Source organism: Camelus ferus, chromosome 11, assembly GCF_009834535.1.
Source record: "Camelus ferus isolate YT-003-E chromosome 11, BCGSAC_Cfer_1.0, whole genome shotgun sequence".
NCBI classification, from domain to species: domain Eukaryota; kingdom Metazoa; phylum Chordata; class Mammalia; order Artiodactyla; family Camelidae; genus Camelus; species Camelus ferus.
The window spans coordinates 55,506,570-55,527,655 of NC_045706.1; positions in this window are offsets into that span (position 1 = coordinate 55,506,570).

A 21,086-nucleotide genomic window follows, 5' to 3' on the forward strand; every position below is an offset into this window, starting at 1 on the left:
TACGATTTTTAAAGGTTATACTCCATTTACAGTTATAACAAAATATTGGCTATATTCCCCATGTTGTGCAATATGTCCTTGTGTCCTATCTTACACCCAACAGTTTGTGCCTCCTTCTCTCCCACCCCTATTTATTCCACATTTTAGATGAAAAGTTTCTTTGCTCTGAGTTTCTGAATTTCCACAGATTGTGGTGTAGTGACATTCTACTCATTCCTCTAGCTTACCGGCTTCAAAATACCTCCTTGTCTACACTAGTCATCTCTCACAGCCCTTTTCAGAAATTTTCCACATGATTAATGTTCCATGTAAAAACCTCCACTTTGGAAAGGTTTGTGGTAGATGCCACACAGCTGTAGCTGTCAGTGGGTCATGCTGTGTGATAAATTAGCCAAAACGGAGCTCTGGAAACACTGTTACTTTCCTCCATTAATGCAAGAGCCACGGATGAGTCCCTGCATCATTGCTGCTCCAAATTAAACCCAAGATCAACAACAGGGCTTGGTGTGCAGAGAATTCGCCCGATGTGAGATGTGAGTTCCAGACACTTGAGGGATGGCAGGTGCCAATGGAGCTCCTCACAGAAGACTGATTCACCTCCACAACAGCCGGTGGACACTGGGATCCAAAATCACTTCTCAGTCATGAATTTTCTTTCTATTTCTGCCACTGTTCGTGCTACATGCCCATGTGATCACTGTGTGGGGAAACTGGTCATCCTTTTCTTTGGGAGTCTGGAATCATCCCAAGGGGAGACATGATGTCTGGCTCAGCAAGACAGAGGTCCCCATCTCTGTAATGGCACACTGATTATAGATCAGGACAACCTCTCCCTGGGGCTTGCCTGAGCATTCTCTATTTCTGCCTTTTTAACATTAACATTCTGGGTTTTCATTCCCTGCCATTTACAGCCCTTCTCCAAAGGGGGCACAAGGCAAGCGATTCGGTTTCTGCTCATAAACTGCAATCACAGCTGCTTGTCTTTGAGGTGGTGCCCAGCGCACTTGTGTAGATTTGTGGTTCGTGCGTTCTCTGCTCAGACTCTCCTGGTTTGGTCTTGTGGATGGCCTCTCCTAGTGGTTGTGGGGGTTTGATCTCCGGAGAGCAACTTTGTTCTTGGATCTCCTGGTTCCTGGGCTCTCATTCCATGAGAAGAAAAGGAACTGCCATTTCCTTTACATTTGTACGTGCAAGTGCTAAGGATGGCCATGGAGGGACCTGAAGCAGACCTCTGATTTCTGCTTACCCCGGCAGGAGGAAAACCATCAGACAGGTGTGGCCCACCCAGTAGTGTCCCTTCAGGTCCCGTGAGACTTTCTTCCTGTGTATTTATGAGATGGCTGTGTTGACTAATCTTGCTTTTTTTTTTTTGATCTTGGAGAAAAAAAATTTCTCTGATTTAGTTATGAGTCTGACTTAGAGAAGTTTAATGTTTTTTTAAGAGTAAGAGACTTGTGTGTGCAATGCATCAGAAGTGACTTGTGAGCTGTGTTCTCTCGGAGAGAGCGTGGCAATGTTCCATCCGGTCACACAGGGAGAGGAGGCAGCCCTTCCCCTCTCCTCCTCTCACAGGCTGCAACCTGTGGGGGCCGAAAGTTAATTATCGCTTCCTAGGATGCTTGGAACCTCCTCTCGTCTTGAAAGAACTTTCCTCATGCTGGTCCTCAGAAGGGAAGAGACCCACACAATTATTTCTTAGCTCTGTGACACTGCATGGCTATATGCCTGACATATTTGAACTTTGATCATGAGGCTTATGCAGAATTTAATGCGGAGAGAAGTGCTGGCTGAGGAGGGCCCAAGGCCCCCCTACTTGGTGATTATAATGAACGTGGGTGTCCACCCTGTACCGAGTCACTGTGGGAGCCAGGCGGGCTTCGGCAAAGGCCACAGAGCCCCCTTCCCACAGCTGTCAAGATCAGACTCTCCAGAGAGGAGAGCGGAGTCACACATAAAAAACCTCCACTCTGCCACAGGTCCTCTCATCACACTGGCAATCCATCGCAGTGAAGCCAAGAGGAAGCGTGTTTGGAAGGTCCAACCTGTGTGGGCTGAGCCCTGGGAAGACGTGAGAAAGGATACCTGACAAGACAGACGATACAAAGCACTTGTCAGGGCAACTGACACCCCTTTTCCACCTCACATGGAAACTCACACATGTTGGGTCTGGCCCCATACTGTGCGCTGTGCCAACTGATCTGCATTTTCTGTCTGATAGAATCGTGTGAAGCAGGATTCTATTTTAAAATCAAAATTTATATATAGAGAGGGCTCTTTACAAAGGGTAACTATTCTGCCCAAAGTCACACAATCAGCACCTAGTGGGGAGACGTTAGCTTTTCTTTTGCTGTGTAACACACCATCCCAAACCTTTTTATAGTGGTACCAAATGACATCCGTGCATGACGCTCACAGATTCTGTGGGTCAGGCCTTTAGGCAAGATACAGTGGGATGGCTTGTCTCTGCTCCACCGAAGACACCAATAACTGTTGGTGATCCTGGGTGGGGGGAGTATCTGGAAGGCAGGGTTTTTCTGGAACAACTGCCAAGAGCACCTACATGTCACTTCTACATGTAGCCTGAGTTTATCCCAACATGGTGCCTGGTTTCTGGAGGAAGTGTCCCAAGAGGGACCACTGGAAACCAACCACTCCTAAGGACTAAGGCCGGAGCTGCAAGGTTCCTCACAATCTAACAAGTCATTTAGCATCACTTCCTCTCTATTCTATTGGTTGAAACGGTCACAACTCAGTCCTATTTCGCACAGACACACTCCCCTCGATGGAATGAGTGTCAAAGAACTCAAGACTGTGTTATCAAGTGGCCACACAGGATCTGAATTTAGGTCCCCTGATTCTGCAGCCATTACCACTCCCATTAGACATGCTGCCTGGGTAGAAGAGGCCATGGGTCCTGGGGCAGGCTTCTTCGCCTGGGACAAGGAGAGTGTGTGTTTAACATGGCTGCACCACTAAGTCCCTGGGCCCTTTGAAAAAAAAAAAATGGAGTAAGCAGTGGCACAGCTTGGGTGGCCCCACGTGTGCTGCTCTGGAGCAGCTGCTGCCTCTGGTCTTCCTCTGTGAGGAGGTAATCACAGCATCCTTTGGTCCATCTGTAGGATGCAGTGCCCAGGGGGTGTGAAGCCTCAAGGACTTTCCAACCTGCTCTTCAGACAGGAGGAAGGTCTCCGTGTCTATGAGAAGCCGTGCTGCTCAGCCCTTCAACCCCCAGCTCTCAGACACACTCAGTGCGCAGGCCAGCCTTCCAAACCCGGTCTGAGTCCCAGAAGCCTAACCAGACCCCATCAAACTACAGGGTCTTTTCCCGCCTTTATCATCGACATACATTGATTCTATTGTATATTGTTTATTTGCCAATTCACCACATCCTGGAAATGGTAATTAATGAAGACTCACAATATCCTCTTCAAGTCTTAGCCCCACTGAGTACTAGGTGAGTAACCATGGGCCTATCATACGGACTCTTACGACCTCAGTTTTCTGCAGAACAGTCATCAGCTTATCTGCTTTTCAGGAATATTATGGGGACTGAATGAGCTGATATGAAGAACTGTTTTCTAATCTGATAAATGTAATATATCTGTTCTATGTTTTTATTATTATCATTTCTTCTAGCACTTAGCAAGCAGAGTGCTTCACCCACAGCAAGTGGTTAATAAATGTGTGCACTTAGTCTTGATTTACTAGAGACCCCAAATGAATTTCACGTCAGAGGAGACTGGAACTTTCGTCTCCTGTCCTCCTTGGGGACATATGTCACAGAAACGCTTCCATATGAGTGGGACACACTGCTTTTTCTTACCCTGTCAAGCTGGAGAAGGGATTGTAGGCTTTGGTAACTGACATAATCACAGAATTGATTAAGAGAAAAGAACTGTCTCTGTCAATTTAATTAAACAGCCAAGGATAGGCAGCCCCAGTCTCACGCCATTGGCTTCAGGGCAGAGCTGGTGTAGGCGGGGGGATCCGGGCCTGGGATCTAGGGTCTCCTCTTCTAGGAAATTTTGGAAGCTGAAAAAATCTTTTGCAACAACTCATTTCATCTATCAGAGACTCAATTACATTAATCTAGGAAATGCCTGGAAACAGTTCTCCCTACATCAGGACTCTGAAGACAGAGTGACCAGAACAAATTCCGCAAGAGACAAATCTCAGTGTAGGACACATTTCTGAAAATTTTCAATCTGCTCCATTTTTATTGTAATCAATGGATCTGTGTTTTGAACAGCAGGCATTTATCGGGTTCCCACTGTGTGCTCAGTGCTGTTTTAGAAGCTATGGGGACTACAGATCAGGAGCAGCTGTTCCTGCATCTATGACAGTTTTTTGGTGTGTGTTCTGAGAAATCCTTCACGGCCCAACACTGAGCGTACATGACAACCAGACAGTGTGGCAGGAAGGAAGGGTCAGGGCTTGGCTGGGCTACCTAAGGGGAAACAGCGCAGCAGTCTGCATTTGAGTTGCGTTTGGTTCAATTTCCTTCTAACTAGCTACGCGATTGGGCAAGTTGGGCAAGTCGCTTAACCAATTTGAGTCTCAGTTTCTCACCTGTTAAATAGGTCTCAAACAGAAGGAGAGAATTCAATGAGATCTATAGGGTAAAACTTTGAACTCGCTCAATCCAGCAAACAGTTATTAAGCCCACTGGAAAGGAAGACTGGGGAACTGGCTTCAGTGGTGTTTCGAGAATCTATATTTGCCTAAAAAAAACTGTCCCCAAGCTTAGTGGCTTAAACAACAACCACTTAATGATATCTCATAATTCCATGGTTGACTGGGGCTCAGCTGGCTGGTCCCTCTACTGTCTCTTCTGGGATTTCTCACGTACTTGCCATCAGATGGGGCTGGACCTTCGGAGCTACTTCATGTGGCCTCTGTTTCCATGTGACATCTTGTCCTCTGGGTCCTCTCCACGTGGCCTCTCTCTGCCCTGGATATTTTACATCATCAGTCTGGATCTCCAGGAGGAGGAGTTGGAGGTGGCCAGACTTTCTCAGTGCCTGGGGTTGCAAGTCTCAGGATGTCTCTTCCTCCACATTCTAGTGGTCAAAGCAGTCCAGGCCCAGCCCAGATTCAAGGGGAGGGGCATAGGTTCCACCTCCTGACGGGAAGGCAGAAATGTTTGGGACCATCTTTCACATCCCTAATTCCTAGCCCCAGGGCTCTTCCCCAGCAGCCTCTTGGTGATGGGGAGGCGTGCAGGCTGCAGTTTTGGAAGCCCTGCTGTCGACAAGGAGGCGGGTAGATCCACCCAACGGGGTCCCTTCTCGGTGCGGTTCCTTGGTGGGACGTCCTTAACATTTGACCTTTTCTTAAGGTCAGCTAGCATTTTTCTAGGTTCTCAAGGATTTGTTCACCCAAACAAAGCTCACAGAAGACCGATGTGCAACTTAGACTATTGATATTTATTTACAATGTCATATTTACTTTTCCCTCAACAGAGCATCTGGGAGGATGAATTCTTTGTCAGAGAATTTGAGCCCTGGGCTCAGGGAAGGGGCATAAGGATTCTTGAGGGGTGTTTTATCCAAGGTGGAAAAAGCACTGGCGATCCACCCTGGCCTAGGGGCCCCTGGACAATTCTCTGACTTTAGATTTTTGTACTTTGTTTCCCAAGGATCCTGTAGATCCTGTTTCTGCTCATACATTTTCCCAAGCTGTATTAATACTACTGATAAAGGCATAGACTATCATATTGAGTCAGGTCTTGATCAGAATTGAACACCCTACTCCTTCTGCTTTCTGGCCTGAGAGGATTCAGACATTTGATAGTGACCTACAGAGAACTCATCTCCTCCATCGACTATCAGCTTCATTAGAGTAACTCGTTGCCAAGTTCAGGGAGCAGGTATGAACCATGAGGGCTTCCTGTGCACTGACTGTGGGGGAGACAGGAACTTCAACAGTGTGCCACAGCCAAGGGGGAGTATGAGAAGTGCTGACACTTGAAAACACAGTGCCAGTCATCACATGAGAGGGGTACATTCATTTCAATTGTTCAGACTTGGAAGGACCTTCGTGAGGACTTTATGGAGGAGACGTCTGGACAAAAATCATGAAGCTTGGCTTTTTGAGGGTTATGGAAAAGTACAAAGAAACAAAGAAAGCAGGAAGGTGGACTGACACATGGTATTTAGTGAATATGCACAGATTGGTGTGAACTATAAGGTGCCACAGATAAGCAGGTTGCAATGATTACTCACTGTGCCTTGTTTTAATTCCCCAACTAAGGTAGATGTTCCTTGAAGGTCAAGACTATGTCTTATAGCAGAGTTTCTTGACACAGATTTAAAAATACAAGATTAGATAGCAAGATAATGGACATTCATGGGGAGAAAGATGGAGAATTAGGCAGATTTATGGCCCTCAAGAGGATTCTATTACCTAATTCCTGGGACTGCAAATATGATGAGATATCACACCTGTAGATATGTTAACTTAGGGGGAAAAAGGGACTTTGCAGGTGGAATTAAGGTTGCTAATCAGTGACTTTAAGATAGGAAAATTATCCTGGATCATCTGGGTGGACTCAGAGTAGTTACAAGAGCCCCTAAAGGCAGCAAGAGAAGAGAAATTTGAAAGCACAGGAAGTCGGGGTAGAGGGAATAGCTCAGTAGCAGAGCGTGTGCTCGGTGTGTATGAGGTCCTGGGTTCAATCCCCAGTGCCTCCATTAAGGGGGGAAAGAAACATGAAAGCATGAGAAGCACTCAATAAGCCCTGCTGGCTTCATGTGTCAAGGAACTGGGGACCTCAGTCCTACAACCCCTAGGAGCTGCCAATAACCTGAATAAGTCTGGCAGTATGTTCTCCCCTTGGCCCTCCCTATGAGAGCCCAGGCTGGCTGACTGACACTCTAAGTTTGGTCTTATGAGACCCTGAGCATATTATCCAGTCAAACTGTGCAAGATGTCTGACCTACAGAAACCGTGAGGTAGTAAAGTTGTGTTGTTTCAAGCCACTAAGTTAGTTGCAAATTTTTACAATGGCATTAGGAGACTAATAGAGGTGATCCTTTTTCTTTCCCCTCTCTGTCTCTTCCCCTTCCCCTTCTCTTCTTCTCATCCAGTTCCGCCTGAGGATCTCTGCAGCCTCCAGGGGGAGGTGGAGACCAGAGGAGTGTCACTGTCTTGATGGAGAAGGCAGTGGAGGCTAGATCATTTCACCAGCTAGGCTAAATGCTGAGCTCCTGGCTGCTAAGCTAACTGGTTGAAGACACTCTGGAAATGGCTTCCACAGGAAGAGACCTGGGCTGCTTTCATTCCACCCTTCCCAGCCTGGGCTGCCTGAGCAGAAATCAGCATTCTGCAAGCTCACCCTGGGTGCCTTTCTCATCCCTCCTCTGCTCCCCTGCCTCTTGGTCCCTCTGCCAACATTCCTTCCCACAAAGTGCCTTGAAGATGAAGTGGAGTTTGTCACTCATGCCTCCTTCAAAACTCCCTTCCCTGGAGACTCTTAACTTGATGCCGGCCAGATATGGGGAATTAGCACTAACATGAATGCAGTTTACTCAGTCCTGACAGAGAGCATTTGCAGACCCCAAGGGGAATATTGGTAAGTCCAAGTTTTTTGCTCATTACACAGGGTTAGTATTTTATTTATTCCTTCCTTCGTTTGGTTAACCGTTGGGGAAGTTTCTGTTGTTCTTCGCCTTTTACAAAATAATCACTCCCCCATTTGGTCAATATATTCCTTAAGGCGCAAAGCCAGCTTCTCTGTGAAGTCTTTCTTGATTCCCTGCAGTGCGGTCGTCGCTCCCTCCCACTTTTCGCGCATCCCGGGGATATAATCCTTGTCAGGCCGCACTGAGTTCGCCGTTGTTGATGTGCTGCCTCCCCTTCTGGACTGTAGTTCCTTACGAGTCTTTGTCTCCCCAGTTCCCAGAATAATGTGCGTGTCCAGGGGTTGCTCAACAAAAGGATGGGAAAGGAGCAGTGAAAGCAGAAGCAGCCTGCTGGAACACAGGCAGATGGGACCTGCCAGATTGCACAAAGCAGCTGGGTGTGAGGCATAAAATCCGAGGTAGTTAATTAAAAACATTTTTATTTGACCTGATTAAAAAGAAGTTAAAGGGATCTGAGAAGTTTCTGCTGAAGAATAAAGGAGGGACATGAGGCAGGTGGAAGGGTAATTTGCACTGTGGAAGGGGGAGGGGCCGAACAGCCAGGCCTTCTGGGCTGGAGACTTAGCCCCGCCCCTAGCTCACAGTGACCTTGGCCTTGGGCTTTCCACCCCAGGCAATGAGGATTTGCATCCCCTGAGCACTCAGAGCTCTTCCAGCAGACAGCAAATGTGTTGGCTGAGCAGGCCGGCATGAGGGGCTGCAGTTAAAACCAGGCCTGTGCTGGATGTGGTCTAATCCAGGATCCAGGGAGGGGAAGCAGAAAGCTAAGGCCCCACAAATATTTCCAAGTTGTACAGTTACTGTTTTTACTTAGAAGCATGCCCACTGTGGCTTCCAAATTACTGTATGTAGAACTAATGCACATTCCAACATGCACCTTCTCTCAGTGGAACCCCTGTCCCTGTGTTTGCTGGCATGGCTGGTGCCTTTAAGGAGGGAATGGGGAAGCTAACATGGTTTTGCTGTAGCCCCTAATAACTAGAAAAGCCAGCTAGCCTGGAGCCAAGGGGAGCACGCTTTTCAGAGGGCTGACGTGAAAGCACCTTCCTCCTTAAAATCGCCGGCTTCCGTGCCTGGAGGCAGACTTCTGCCTCGGGAAGGACCTCACACACCAGAGAACAAGTAGGCTGTGCCCTTTATTCCTCATTTGGGGAAAACTGAGGTCCTATGGAGGAAACTCATCAGTCCAAGACCAGAGCAGCCAAGGTTTACTGCGTGTCTTGCTGCTTCAAAGGGGATGCATTCTCACAGTGAAAACCCACTGGGCAAAGGAAAAACTGAGGTTTCTGGGCCCTGCTCGGTGTGGTGGGCTCGAGACTGACAACGGATAGGGAAGGGCTTTGTTTTGATGTTGGGAAAGAGGCAGTGAGACCACAGGTACATGGTACCTGGTGCAGAAGGGCCCAAGCAGGTGGAGAAGTGTAGGTGACAGTAAGGACATCACCATGGCCAGGCTGGGCGATCTTTGTGAATCAAAGTACCTTGTTCCAAAGCAGGCTGGAGATTAGATAACAAACAGCACATGAGGCCCTGTACCTGGGAGCTCAGATCTGCTTCTCTCCTGGACTTCAGGGATCCATATTCCCAGGAGCGCTCTCCTCCTAGGCAAAGGATGCTTCTTGGTGGGGTGGAGTTCCAAGCACTTTGGAGTTCAGCCTCCATCACTCAATAGCAATGGGACCTTGGCCAAATTTTCTCTCAGTTGAAATTTCCTTACTTGCTAATTTGGAAAATTAACCTTTGCCTCATTGGTTTGTTGTGAAAGTTGAATTATTTAACATGTAGAGGACTTCTACTTTAAATGGCCTTGGGCCATCAGCTCTTGAAAGATTTTTCTTCCAGTTGCCATGTGAATGTTAAGGAAATTAATAGAAAAACAGTTCTGAAAATAGGGACAGTCAATCATCTTAACATTTTGGGGGAAATTTCCCTACCTACAATTCTAATGAAAGATTGACCAGGTACCTACTGTCTCATGGCCTCTTCCTCTTATCAGTGCAAGTGATTTATAATATTGTCTTATGATTTAGTATCTACTGGACACACCAAAATGGCCCCAGAATTCTCAGCTTCCTTGCTGGCACAGGTTCTGCCCACTGTCCCCTCTGAAAGGGATGATGCCAGAGACAGATTCTGCTCCACCCCTTTCTGAGGGGTCAGGGCCTTCCCCACATTTCCTACATCCATTGGCTCTATTCTGTTCTGTTCAGAGTCCACCTTTCCAAATACAACCTGGGAGGGACTGGCTGTTGAGGGCTGCATCCTGGGGGCTGTTGTGGACAAGGAAGGGGAAGAGGTGAGCCCTGGGAACAGGGAATGCTGGAGCAGTTTACAGACTTTTGTGAACTGCATTTGTTCAAGCGAAAGCCCCCAACTTAGTCTCACCTTTACTAGAAATTACATTCTTTGCCTTAAAGTCAAGCCTAGAATCAGAGCAGCAGGAAATATACTTGATGCTGGAATTTGGGGTCAGTCTCTCTTCTAGCTTTAACTCCGAGAAGGGGTTCTTCTTGGCTCTGGCGCTTGCTAGCCGTGTATTTTGGGTGTAAAGTATTCCACGCCTGGAATTTCTCATTTCTAAAATAGAGATAGTATTATGTGTGTCATAGGGCTGTAAGGGAGATTAAGTTAGTTCTCAGTACGTAGGATTTGGTTCTTAGTGCATAGTAGGGCCTCAATAAACATATTATTATCAGTTATTATGCCTAATCCAGTATCTGCATTGGAGAGGAAGCAGGCAAGGCAAGCCATCCACTCTGTTAACAAATAGTAGATCTTGCTAGAAAGAACCATGATGAAGAATGAAATAGCAAAAAGTCAAACCAAAAGAAGCAACAAACAGAATGAGGCCTTTCAAAGGATTCTGAAACAAAAACTATTTATCATCAGGGCACAGAGGATCTTTTACCTAACATACATATTTTAGAAAACATAGCCTTTCTGAAACAAGAGTAAATAAGCAAAGAAAAGAACGTAAGGAAATGAGATGCAAAGTCAACAGATGAGAGGATAAGAAAGCTAACTGAACTTAAAAAAGATTTTCAGAGAAATGAAACAGATCAACTTAACTATGGATCCGACCGTTGGTACAGGCCTGCAGAAAGGAGCTATTCCAAGTGACACTAGGACACAGAGCTGCTACATCTCGAGAGGAGGGGGTCTCTAGGGACAAAAAGAACTGCAAATAAATAAAATGAGTGATTAAGTTATTGACATTGAACACTGAGATTTTTTGGCGTGGTTGAAAGGAGAGACACATGTAAAAGTTAAGTAAAAACCCTCTAACTCTGTATTTGAATTGTCAGTATGAACAGTATTTTACCTTAAAACCTTTTCCTATTTGTTGATTGAAAAGACCCAGAAGTAATGACCAGCTCAGTAAGCAGTGAGCATTCCTAGTGTTCAGACTGTCATTTCTAATACTGTTTACCACTGAGAGGAACCAGAGCTTCTTGGAGAATTGGCTGATTGCAGCTCTGGGGAAGAAAATGTTCAAGATGAGCCTAAAATAATTTGTTGTACTAGATAGCAAAGAAGCTATAAAACACTGCTAGAGGTAAGTCCAAGGACTTAGGAGATTACCTGTATAAGCTTCTGCTGGCTAGAGATGGGACAAATTGGTCATCCGGAAGGGTAAAAACTGCAATGGATTAAAACACATCAAATAGGTTTCAGTGCATGTGTTCATAATGAAGAATGTAGAATGAATATAGACTTCATGGTGTTCTTGATGTCACAGTCTTCCAGTACCAGCTTTGGAAATCATCTTGCTTGCAGGTCCACTGGAAAGGGACCTGTTTTCCTAGAACTTCATTCTAACTTTGACTCTGTTGAAGCCTTTAGATCTATATACCAATTTTCAGGAAGCAAAGGGGACAAAGAAACCCGTTAATGATACTTCAGGGATACAATCAGCAAAATCCAAAGTGTAGGAAACGTTACAGAACAAATGACTTGGTTTCTATGGAAAAACAAAACAAAACAATAGCAAAAACCCAAAGCACATAAAAAGTCAAGGAAAATAAAAGAAATGCAGGGAATCTACAAATTAAAAGAAATTTAAGTCACATCAACCAAACTGATTTCTGTTTCAAACAAACTGTTTCAAAAAAAAAAAAAAACCAACTGAAAAGACATTTGGAAAAATCTGAACACTAACTGTGTATGTCTTTATGTTAAGGAATTACTATGAATTGTTTCAGGTAGGATGAGGGAATTGTTGGTATTTCTTCAAAAGCGGAGTCACCTTTTAGACATACATGGTAAAACATTAATACTTACAGATGAAATGAAAGCTCTACTTTTTATGTATTTAAAACATTTCACAATAAGAAGATAATGAAAAACATGACTTCCAGGGAAATAAAAATGCAAAACCAAATGAAACTTTGGTTGTAGACGACGGAGAGCAGAAACAACACTTAAAAAATTGCGATCACTGCTGTAGAGGACAATCTTAGGCAGCTCTACCATACAGAAGTGAAGTGCTTATCACAGGTTCCTGAAGATGGCAGGAGCTCAGGGTGTCCATTTCTCTGCTCCTAGAGCTTTACTTCTCTACTTTACCCTGCCCCAACCAAAGCTAGAGCAAAGAGGAATTATACGCGAAATACCACACGGCAACGATTTCCTAAGGATGGGAGTCTGGTTCACACTCTCTAACGTGTTAGTAGATCAAGACTAGACTCCAAGGTACAAGTTGTCCTGCTGAAAAATGAAGTTCTACGAAAATAGGTCACTTTCCAGTGGATCTGTAAGCACAATAATCTCCAAAACTTGTACTGGAAGTCTGTGATGTTAGGAACATCATGAAGAGTGTATTCATTCATTTTTTTCATTGTCTTCCTTCCATCGATTCATTGGCACCTCAAATCCTTGGGATTTGAGAGTATATTATTATTCCCTGGTGCATAAAATTTCAGTGACTCCTGTTGCCTAAAATAATGCGGCAAGTCCCATACGGAGGTCAGCCCCTCCATCCGCAAATCCCACGACTCCTCAGCGTGATGCTCTTCTCCATCTCTACCAAGCCCGATTCCACCCACTCCTCGAAACTTGACTCAAATGCCCCTCTCGCGGGAAGACTTTCTTGAGCTGGTTGCGTATTTCACGGGTTCTCTCTCTCTTCTGCCTCTCTTTTGAACGTTCACAAAGCCTGATCTGTATTTCTGATAAAATTTACCTTTTGCCTAGTATTCACGTTAATGGCTCATTTTTCCTGCTAGTTTTGGGCTTTTGTCTTATATTATTTTATGTGTACCTCTAATAGACAGAATATATATAGATTAAAAACTAAATTCATATCATTCTCTTTTTTTCAGACAAATTTAATGCATTTATGTTTGTGTGGTTATTAAACTGTTTACCCTTATTTCTATATCTAATTTTTTTGTTGCTTATCATTCTCTTTGAATTTATTTTTATCTCCTTTCTGCCTTATTCTGAACTGATAAAATTTTCTTAATTTTCTCTTATCCTCCCTTCTGTTTGGTAAGTCAATATTGGTTATATTTCTTGTAACAGTTACTCTTAAATTTGCACATATATATTAATTATGTATATATGCATTTTAGTATCTCTCTATTCACTTGCAAACATACAAAAAGTAGAAAAAGGTTTAATTACATTTTACTACATACTGTTCTTTGATTCTGCCTCTCGTAGTATTGTTTTCTAATGCTTTGTTTCCATATTTTTATTATAAATGTCTTAGTTTTATTAATATATTTACAGACAACTTTTGGCTACTTTCTTTACTCACTATTGTCTTTTGTATAACAAACTTCTCTGTTCCACTGCTTTTTACCCCTTGTTGAAATATATTATTCAGTAATCCTCTCAGTGAGGATGTATGAGTGGTAAACTTTCTATTTTGTAAGTCTCAAAATGTATTTATTTTGCCGTAACTTACTGACTGAAGGTTTGTAAATATATGATTTCAGGTGACAATTATGTTCCTTCAGCACTGAGAGATGCCATCCCATTTTTTTATTTTCCTGAGGTCTGTTGTTGCTTATGCGAATTTGAGAGCAATTTAGTTGTCTTTTCTCAAAAGCTTTTCTGCTTTCTCTGTATTCTTGATTTTTGCATCATCATCACAGCTTATCTAGCTGTGGATTTATTTCTATCCCTCTTGTTTTGCTTTTGATGTTAAAAACTCCTGCTTTTTTAACGCTAGAACATTCTTGGCCATTGTTTTTTTATATTGTTTCTCCAGGTGGTCTGCTTCTTCCCTTGGGAACTCTTATCAGACGTATGTTGGAGCCTTCACCCTAGTCTCAGTCACTCTTACTGTCTTCTTCATACTTTTTAATCTTCTAACCTCTCTCTGGGTAAAATCTACAGGGAGCTTCCAGTTCATCACCACCTGGTTTAATTCATCAGTTCACTTGAACCCTGTCTAATCTGTGGTTTACTGAACCTGAATTAATCCATTTTAAACAATTTCAATGACCATGCTTTTATTTCCAGAGACTTACATACGACTGGTTCTTTTCAAAATATTAGTCTCTTCTGCCTGTTTCTTTAAATGGAAAATGTTTACTTTTTAGTTGGATTATAAAAAGCTCCAAAGGAAAACCGTGACCAATCGCCTTCATCATTGTTCCTTATGTCCCTTCTACAGCCGGGCTTTTTGCGTTGTCACTGCTGCGCTGTCAGCCGTCTGCAGGGCAAGGGCACCAGAATATAAGGGCACATTCATCATGTCAATACTTGGGCAAAGGGACTACAGGCAGTTGTCTATGGCCACCAAAGCTACTCATATTTTGATAATGTTTTTCCTTCTAGTCTGTTTTTATTTAGGAAGGATCCTTGGACCACACCAGTTGAAACTATGAAAATTCCAATCCATAAATCTACTTATTATTAATAACTTATTAAGTTATTTAAGTCTCAGACTGCTGTGCATTAATTTTACCTATAGGTATCAATATTACTAGACTCTTAAGTAATTTTGTTTAAATTCCTAGTCTGTCAATTAGCTAAAAATCATAAATAATTTGCTAAGCAAATGAAGCACATTTACTGAACTTACTGTGTCAGACTTCTTAATTACAACAGTGTTATTGGAAGTACAGCTACAAAATTAATGAAGGATCAGGCATCTTTATGATTTCTAAAACTGTCAATTGCTTCTAAAACTAATCTTGCATCATTTTCAAATAATTCAGAAATAGATGAGATTGCTTGTGAAAGCCATAGTTTGGGTGATAATTTCAGCCAAATTTAAGTTGTGTAGTTCATCTAGACTTCAGTGATTTGTCCCTGCTTGGGGTCCTATTAATTTATGTTCAGGCTTTATGGCCATGACACATCCTTCACTCACTGCGTGCGTGAACAAAACCTGTGCATTTTACATTGTGTTTTCCTTCTATTTTCGGCCCAGTTTGTAAAATCATTAGAAACCATCCCAGTCGCTGGCCAGAAGGTAACTGTGGCAGGTAATACCTGAGCTCTGCTAAATCCCTTGAGATGCCATTTACCTTTTCTGTGACCCCCTCCCTGGGTTTCTGGGCACTCTTGCTTCTAACAGCCAGTGCCTGGGGCTTCTCTGGAGACCTCCCTGCGGGCTCTGGTGGCGGCCTCACCCACAGCCGTGGAGGGAGGGAAGCGCCTGTGAGTTTACCCCAGTGACTGACCGACTCAGGAGTGCGAAAGCCCAGGCCCCCGCTTCGGGGGGGCAAACTTCTAAGGTGTGACTTACAAGGGAACAGGCTGAGACTGCCCGAAGCTGCACCCTTGTCTTGTGGCTCCTTGTTTGCTACCCTGCTCCCCTCACTCGCTCATGGGGTCCTGACCAAATCACTTGCTCATGATCCTTATCTCAGGGTGGGCTTCAAGGGACCAGATCCGTATCGGTAACCCTCCTGAGTGCACATCAGGCGATGCTCATTTCTCTTCCTATCTAGAACATCTGACTTGTAAGGAGAAGGGTGAATATTTTCAAATTTTATCGCCTGTGATAAAAAATTCAATCAGGGGAAACCTGGCATGACTGCTGGCCATGATTTTGCGAAGACTGTCCTTTGACTGCTGCAGAGCCGTTCTGCTCGGGGCTTGAGCACTGCACAGGGTGACAGCTGGAAGACATGGCACCCCTGGAGGAAGCTCAAATTCATCCACGTGCTGGGCTGGGAGGTGATGAGTTTTCTGTGGGGACTTTCAGCCAGGAATGGAGGCTCCTTTGCTTGGGCACTTTTACCATTCCTTGTCTATGGTGACCTGTTCTGTTTTATTTCATAATTTTTTTGTTCTTTTCAAAATGGATGTTATTCTTGCTTAACTCTTTTTTTTTTTTTTTTTTTTGAAATCCATTAAATTGAGAAAGAACTGTATTTTCTGTATAAAAGATACTAAAACACCTGGGAAAGTTTTTCAATTTTCTTAACACACACAGCTATCACAGAATGCAAAAAAAATACAAAATTTAATGCAAAACTATTGATTCTTGTCTGAAGGTGAATGACAGCAATGGCTAAATTAGTCATGCTGCTAATTTACCTCTGAAGATTTATTTAGCACATCAGAAATGCATTAACTCTTTGAGGATCTTAAATATATCAACTGTAAAGTCAGTAAGTGATTGTTTCAAGATTTTGCATCTTGCTGAGGTGACTGCGTCCTCTTATCGCTGATTTTGCTGGCTGTCCTTCTCGGTGCCGGCTTTCCTCTGTATGTGCTGGAGTTCTGGTTTCCTCTGGCTCGTACTGAGAGGGGGGTTTTCTTTTCCCTCTCTCTGCACTTCCTTCTCCCTGCCCAGCAGTTCTGTGGCTGTCTTCATCTGGCCAAATGGAAGCTCAGATGTAGCCCTACCATCGCATGTTGGTATCAGAGCTATTACATGCCCAGGAGTTGGTCCTACCTGAACAGCTTTCTCTTCCCTCCCAGAACTGCTGCTGCAAGTTGCAGTTCCAGAGAATGGTCACAGTTTATTTCACATGAAGGTGTCAGTCCAAGGCCTGTTCCATGTGGCAGGAGGGCTCTCCCTCTGACACTGCTGAGATCTGGGGTCTCCATTGTCCCCTGTAGTTGAATTCCCAGTCACTTACAGTGTTGATCTGCAATCAACAAGGTCATGACCTCTTCGCCTTAGCATTTGGTTTGTCTTCTGTTTTTGGTTCACCAAGAAGTTTCTTTTCTCTTTTAAAGGAGTTTTGTCTTAATTTAAAAAAAAATCCAGCAAAGAATATTCAAATATAATTGATCTTCTTAGAGTGGAGGGGGTAGTTTAACATAAACCATTGACTGGAATTTTGGCTTTGAGTTTCTCAAGCAGATCTGGGTTTTCCTATTTATAAATGTATAGAGTTAGCATCACACTTTGTAATAGCTTACCATCAAATACTTACTGAATAAATAATTCATCTGATTGAGTAGTTTTCAAACTTAATCTTCAGCACTGGAACGCTTTTCCTCAAATCAAATCTTACATACAAGTCCCCAATACATAAATATATAAAAGTGATATTTTATTAGTATTTAGTTATTTTGTTACGTTCACGTTTATGACATTTACTTATTTTAAAGCCAATTATTAGTTCAGGAAGAGTTTGGAAAAAATGAACATTTTTTTCAGTTCCTATGGTTGAGAAGACCTATTATTTTAGCCTCAGCTTCTATTTTTTTGTTTCCTTCTTTATTTTTAAGTCTTTCTATTTCTTTTTTACTTTCTTCTTCCTTTCTACTCTCCCCTCCCTCCCCTCCCGTCCCTCCCTCCCTCCCTCCCTCCCTCCCTTCCTTCCTTTTTTCTCCAGTCTAGTTCTATTTGTTTTTCCATTATGCCTGAAGCACAATCACAAGTGGTAAGGTCTATTAGAGAAACTGCTTGACAATCACTGGGGCAGTGTGGTCCTTGTGAGGGCAACTGGTGCCTTTTTTCCCAGGCGACACTGTGAGTCCGTGTCAAAGGGGGAGCCAGACCCAGTTATCTGGTCTCGTTCCCACACGGGGGTCTTTCCTACTGTGTCAGCCCAGGGAGCGATGGAGCAGCGTCGTGGAGGAGTTTCACCACCTCCCCTTGTCTGACACGACCATCTGTGCGTGACACAGGCAAGTGAACTTTCAGGCCTGTCTTTTTCATGCCCTTAACTTTTTCTCATTCTTCTCCTGGAACAGGAAAGAGCTGGAACAAGAACCAAGAGTTGCTGACCTCAGAGGGTGGTCTAGCTGGGAACACCAGTGGAGGACCTCTCCTGAGCCTCCCTTCATATGTGAAACAGACCTTGAACAGACTTCGTGGTTAATGGCCTGTGACAGGGCCATGGCGGGCATACTTTCTTAATGTTCTCTGCTGCTTTCTGAACAGAATTTGGTTGCAAATGTCCAGAGGCGGGAGACATGAAGGATTTCAGCCTGAGAGGAGCAACCAAAACCCCAGGGGTGTGCTGGGAAATGTTTAACAACTGGCTCGTAGAAAACCACGGCCCCAGTTTGTAGCATTTATCAGTTTCTATGGTGTAAATACTCCCACCATAACCAATTTCAAGCTACCAACAATTTAACACCTCATTTGCAAAATTCCTAAAAATTTAATGATCAGTTTTTTCAGGTTGGTACAAGCTGGTTCCAGCACATCACTGGCCCAGAGACACGTGGGCAGAGGGTGCCCGGGCCAAGTTCTCAGGGCTCTCATTTCATGGGGAGCTTCAGATCAACGTGTGAGCCTCCAGTCCTTTTATCACACTTTGTTCTAAGACGCCCAGTTGGTCTCAATATCCTCAATCTTTGTCCCCTGCTGCTCCTCCAGCTTCTAGCCCAGCTGGTGTGACTTTCATCATGGGGGCAGCTGTGTTTGCTCGAAGGTTTGCTCGAAGGTTCATGGTGGCAGGTGTTTAGATAAACAGTCATCACAACTGAAACTTGAACCTGGTTTTCCTTGCAATTTAGAAAGAGGGAAATGACTAATTATGAAGGGGCTCATTATCTTTATTAGAAAACTAGGTAGGAAGTGGTGAAAGTAAATGAAGTAAGGCCTGCCTGCTTGGGTTATCCATGATTACATCCTCCGAGAGGGAGGAAATGGATGAAGAATGTCTCGTCACCCCCTAAAGATTCTGTTAAGTTTAGTAATGAGGAAAACTTTGAACAAACAGGAGAGTAACATTGCCCTGGGAAAATGTGGCACTTCAGTGGTCTCTTTTCTGCTTATTTACTATTGGAAGCTCTACCAGTGTGTTTATAGGGAAAAACAGCCAGAGAAATTCAGCTGTTTGGTCACTGCATGACGGAGGCTCACGTATAGGCAGTGACTCACAGGAGACAATTCAGGAATAAAGCAAATGATGGCTGGGAGATAATCAGGCAATTAGTCTCAAAATTTATTTAGATTTTTTACCAGCACAGAGTGGTTCAGGGTAAGGTCTTTTAACAGAAGACAGTATATTTGATAGCAATAATGACCAGAGAAAACCCTACTGACACCTGGATTCCTAAATTATTGTGCTGACTTTAAATCAGACACACAGAATGTATCTATTTAATTTGTGGAAATTTGTCTATTCAGTTTGCAAATATGATTTGCAATGGCTGATGGAATGTGAGGAGAGGTGGCGCGTGCTATTTCCTTTCCACAATATACATACATTTATAAATACGTAAAATATATATATATAAATGTATATTTATTAGATTTCTAGAAAAGGCTATTCTGTAAATTCTATAAATAATGATGAGAAAATTAGGTCATAACCAGGATCAGCAGTTCCTATAGGTCCTCCACTGTGGAAATTAAGAAACACTGTGAAGATTATTTTTTTGTTTGTTTGTTTCATTGTTCTCATTCACTGGTCGCGGATGCTAGCAACAAAACCACAGAATGCTAAAATCTCAGCATCGTGAAGAAACGGGGAGTAGGAGGGAAATGTAACATCAGTAATTGATGTGTGCCTCCCATCCGGTCCCCTTCTACATGAGAGCATCTGTTTTGGTTATCCTGTCCCTCTTGCCCCACTGTAGGCTGTGTGTGTGTGCGCGTGTGTGTGTGTGCAGGGGAGGGGCTGGTGGTGCAGATAACTTGTTTCTTTAGTTCATAGATCTCCATATCAAGAAAAGCCATATACAGACCAGGTGTAGAAACTATCAAAAGATACCTTGGACTTTGGGTCTGAAGCCGTAACTAGATAGGTCTTTGGAAGATACTTTCTTTTCCTTGGGGTGGGGAGGACGTATTTTTCCTCCACAAAAGGGAGGAAGATCACAGAAGGTGATATAATTTGTTCCTAGCATTTGGTGTCCTCCCTTTGGTCCCTTCTTTCAGAGCCTTCTCCTTGTGTTCCTTCATCCCGTTTACATTGGGCTTGGACACAAGGTTTGCAGTGGCAAATGTAATGTGAGGAGGAGTGGCGTGTGCTACTCCTAGCAGAAGCTTTGAGAGCCACTGCTGTCTCCAGTTCTGTGCTTTCCTCCGTGCCAGGTAACGACATGTCCCTACTAGCCCGTGAGTGATAAACAAACCTCTACTGTTGTAAGCCACGGAGATTTAAGGGTTGTTCGTGACCGCAACATATCCTAATGAAAGCTGGCAGACAAAGAGAATGAGAATCATCTATGTGACAATGTTAACAGCCAGGAGCGATACAAGAAGGCACTCCTGTAACTGTACACTTGCCAACCTTGCTGTCACTCCATTTCTTTTTGTATTTAACATCTCGATAGCCACACATACTATTTATCTAAATAGTCTCCATTTCTATGGCTATTAGAAAAGTCAAACTTTTTTTTTTCACATACTCGCGTTTTAATTTGGGTAAGTTACTTTCTTTTGTGAACTTTGTCAGCTTCCTGTTTTCTATTTTATTACCTGTCATTTCTTAGTGAATTGTAAGAGTATTTTTAAACTTCTTAAAGACATCTTTTCTTTACACTAGACACTGAAAATAATTTTTCCTAGCTTGTTTTTAAATATTGTTTGTGCTGACTTTTCCTATACAGAAGTTTAAACATTTCACATAGCCAAACTGCGTATGTCTGGTAATACCAATAAATATTTGCTTAATGACTCAATGAATAGTCTCTTTGCTTTTATGTATTTAAAATGCTCCCTCATACTGACATGAAAAAATATTCCCCTATATTTTGCCCTCATTTTACATGTTTTGTTTCAATCCCTCGATCAGGAGTTCCAACTCCTGTTGTATGTTAGTCAATAATATTTTGGGAGCTTTTGAAAAGCACAACTTTCCAGACTCTCTGGAGGTATGCCTTGAAATTCTTTATTTCTGTAGAGCCTCCTTTCTTTTTTCCCAGGAGGTTCTGATGCAGTTAGTCTGGAGTTTGGAGATCACTATTAAACATGTTTTAATTTTAACGTAGTCCAGTTTACTTGCTTTTTCCTTTCGTGACTTGGGCTCTTGATGTAGTATTTAAGAAACCTTTGCCTAAACCGAAGTTACAAAGATTTACTCCTTTTTTTCTTCTGAGAGATTTATAGTTAGGCTTTTACAT